Source organism: Myotis yumanensis, unplaced genomic scaffold, assembly GCF_028538775.1.
Source record: "Myotis yumanensis isolate MYYU_CA2020_CCGP unplaced genomic scaffold, mMyoYum1.0.hap1 SCAF_18, whole genome shotgun sequence".
In the NCBI taxonomy this organism is placed as follows: domain Eukaryota; kingdom Metazoa; phylum Chordata; class Mammalia; order Chiroptera; family Vespertilionidae; genus Myotis; species Myotis yumanensis.
The window spans coordinates 36,082,069-36,086,149 of NW_027223769.1; positions in this window are offsets into that span (position 1 = coordinate 36,082,069).

The following is a 4,081-nucleotide window of genomic DNA, read 5'->3' on the forward strand; positions in this document are numbered from 1 at the left end:
CTGCGTCATTAGCATAACAAGGCAAGCCCCTAATTTCACCAGATTTAATTTTCAACTTTTATAATTCATTTAAAATTTGTTGGAGGCATTAATTTATGACAAGGGTAAGGGGCGCCGTGCCAGCTCAGCTGGTGGGCAAAGGCATTGAAACTTAATTTCCGTTATAACTGAGTGCAGGAAGGTGGCTTCTGGCCTGGGGTTTGGAGTCCCTGGGTGAGTGGAGAGAGGAACTGGTGACCCAGTCTCAGAGGCGGGGTGTGGGGGTCAGTGCCACGGCTGCAGGAGGCCATCAGCCAGAAGCTTGTTGAGGGGTTAAGGAAACCCAGGGGGCCGCTCCACACCCAGGACGTCCCCGGCTGCTCCCATGGCCCCGGGGGAGGGCAGCATTGCCCGGAGCTGGCCTGTCGGCCACGGGATGAACCTGAAGAAAGCTCCGAGGTGCCCCAACAAGGCTGCGAGGGACCAGGGGATTTTAATGTGTTCAATAGCTCCGGACATAGCAGGGGTGTGAGTGTGTGTGTGTGTGTGTGTGTGTATACATGTATGTGTAACCACGAATGTGTGTGATTGTGTGGATGTGGAGGAATGTGTGCATGCCTGTGCATGCGTGTGTCTGTGTGCAATGTGCATATGCGTGTGATTATGTGTGTGTGTCAATGTGAGGGACCTGTGTGTACCTCTGTGGATGTATATGTTTTGTGTATGAATATGGGAGAATGTATGTATATCTGTGAATGTGTGTCTATCTGTGAACATGTGTATCTGTGCGTATGTGGGGGGGGGGAATTGAGCGTGTCTGTGAGTGAGAGTGTGGTTTTGAGACTGTGTGTGGACTTGTGATATGTGCTGGGAAGTGGGGAGAGGCGGGGAACGAGGCATGTTAACGTCCTACTTTGCACGAGAGTCATTGGGAGGCGAGTCCCCGCCTCCCTCCTAGGCCACGGCCACCACCGTAGGTTACTGTGACCACCACTGTGATCAGCGTGCTAACGATTCTACGTGAGAGCTTCCCGGGAGCCTGGCACTGTGCTTAGTGCTGTGTTCGCGTGTATCTAACCCCCACACCAACCCTAAGGGCAGGGACTGTTTCAGTCCCCATTTTACAGATGAGGACATTGAGGCCCAGAGAGGTTCGGTCACTCACTCAGGGTCACACAGCTACTGAAGGATGGATCTCAGGCTCAAACGCAGGGTCTATCTGGCCCTAAAGCCAGGGTACTCCATCGCTACTCAGCACGTTCTCTGGAACATTTTGATGAATGAGTTTTTCCGAGGACGTTCATATTGTATAAAAGGACTGAGTCCAGAGGAAAATGCGTAGCCCAAAAGAATGCATCTAACGGTGGCATCGCAGGCTCTGTGGCTTGGGCCGGGGGCAGAGATGGGTCAGAGAGGCCTTCGAGGGCCTTCCACGCACGGCTCCCAGGAAGCGGAGGTGTGGCCGGCTGGCGTGGGCACCCTCTCCATCCCCGGAGGCCGCTTTCGAGTCGGATGTCGTGACTGAAGGGTTATGACACGCTTCCTCTCATGCGGGCCTGGGACCCATGGCAGCCATGAGATTGCGTTTACTGCAGCTGCCGTTTTTATAGCCGCTTCCTCGCGGCCCCTGGCCCGAGTTCCCCTGGCCTCGGGGAAATGGGCATAGGCAGCAAATCAAGGAGACGCTCGGGCATCCTCACTCCAGCTTTGAAAAAAGGTGGGAGCGGCACGGGGTCTTGAACATCTAAAGGAGCATTATGTGTTGAGGATGCAAAGAAGGGGGAGGTGGAGAGAGGGAGGCAATGTCCCTGGCAGCCCTGGCAGGACTCCTGTGCTTCCCTCCCCTGAGCCCAGGGCCTGTGCTTCCCTCCCCTGAGCCCAGGGCCTGTGCTTCCCTCCCCTGAGCCCAGGGCCTGCCATGTAAGACTCGGGACAGCTGTCCAATGAGCAGTGCTGAGCAGGCCACTGTGTTCTGTTCTGCTCCATCCAGGCTTCTCAGCCTCAGCACCGAGGACATCTGGGGCAGGATCAGTTCTGTTGCTGGGGGGGGCCGTTCTGAGCCTTGTAGCATGTTTAGCAGCATCCTTGGCCTCTCTCTACCCACTAGGTGCCAGCAGCAAACCACCCCTCCTCAGTCATGACAATCCAGCGTGTCTTCAGGCATTGCCAAGTGCTCCTGGGAGGGGGAGTTCGGGGGGAGGCAGCAAATGGCTCTGGTGACAACCCCTGCTCTCATCAGCAATCTGGAGAATGGGGTGCCCAAGAGGAAAAGAAGGTGGTCTTGAGTATCGCTTTTCCAGAACGATCCATGCCTTCCCTCCTGGGAAATCCCTCTTGTAAGAGCTGATTCTGGCTTCAGTGACGCCCGGATTGTCCCGTGAGTCCCTCTCTGGTGGGTGGCGAGAGGGATTAGGAGGGTGTTTGTCATGAGGTTATGACTGGGCAACCCCACAGATTCTGTTCTGCCCACACTTCCTGAGCACCTACTGTGTGCTGAGCAGCAGGGTAGGCGAACAGAGGCTCCAGTTCCTCTTATGGGTGTGGGGACTTTGGAATGACAAGGGCAGAGCTGTTCTTAGGTAATTCATTCTCAGAAAATCTGACAAAGAACAGACAAATGAATAATAATGAAAATAACAGTATCTGAGATGACCTGGGCATTTGTTAGGAGATAAGGGCTTGTATAAGCTTGATCTCCTTTAAGGCTCACCACCACCCCAAGAAGTGGGTGCCACCCAGAAAACCCAGGACCAGGTGTGTTAAGGAGCTTGCCAGAGTCACACAGCCAGTAAGGGAAGGAGCTTGCCTTGGATCCAGCAGGACTGGGCTCCAGAACCCGTGGGAATGTCTTCCTTCCATCTGTACAAAAGGCCAGAAGGAACAATTTGCAATCTACCCATCACCTAGGTCCTATCTATAATACTAAAAGCGTAATATGCTAATTAGACCAGACGTCCTTCTGGTTGTCCTTCCAGACGACCTTCCGGATGAAGTCGGGGCTAAGAGGGAGGCCCGGGTCCCGGGTGCCGGAGGGAAGCTGGTGCCGGCAGCCGGGGGAAGGAAGGCCTACTTTTGCACAGATTTCATGCATCAGGTCTCTAATAATTAATATTTTGCTATACTTGCATTATCACATACCCATCCTTTATCCACCCATCAATCCGTTTTATATTTATGTGTGTGCATTTCAAAGTAAGTTGCAGGCTTCAGTACACTTTATCCCTACATATATCAGCCTGCATGCCATCCACTCGAGTTTAATACTTGTTTATCGCTTTTTTAAAGAAAAAATTCTATTCATGGCGTGCATAAATCTTAAGCATGCCAGTACATGAGTTTTGACAAATGCGTATACCTTTGTAATGCACCCTCCTATTAAGATAGAGCACAATACCATCTCCCATTAAAGCTCCCTCCTGCCTCCTCCAGCCACTTCTTGCCTCTTACTCCACAGAAGCAAGGATCTCCTCCCATTTTGCCCACCATGAGTTAGTGTAGCCTGTTCTTGAACTGCTCCCCAAAAATGGACTCACACATGAGTGCACGGCTTTAGTGCAAGGCCTTCCCTCAGCATAATGCTTTTTAGATGCACCCGTGTCATTACATGTATCAGTAGTTTGTTCCCTTTGTTGAGGAATTCTGTTAAATGACTGTACCTCAATTTGTTTATCCATTCTCCTATTTCTGAACACCGAGGACATGATGGCTTCTAATAATCAAATGACTTCGTGTCTTTTTTGCACAAGTCTTTTCATGGACAGATGCTTGTATTTCTTTTGGGTAAATACCTAGGAGTGAAATGCTAGGCCACAGGATTGCTGAATGTTCAGTTTTGTAAAAACAACAACAACAACAAAAAAACACTTCACTTTCCCCAAAGTGATCATACTATTTACATCCCCAACGACATCTGAGAGAGGTTTGTTTGTTCCACATCCTTGCCAACACTTTGTGTTGTCAGGCTTTTCAGTTTTAGCCGAGCGGGTGGGTGTGTAGTGGAAGCTCAGTGTGGTTTTCATTGGCATCTTCCTAATGACTAACAACGTTGAACACTTTCTCTTGTGTTTATGGGCATTCATCAATTCCTGTTTCCTTTGTAAAA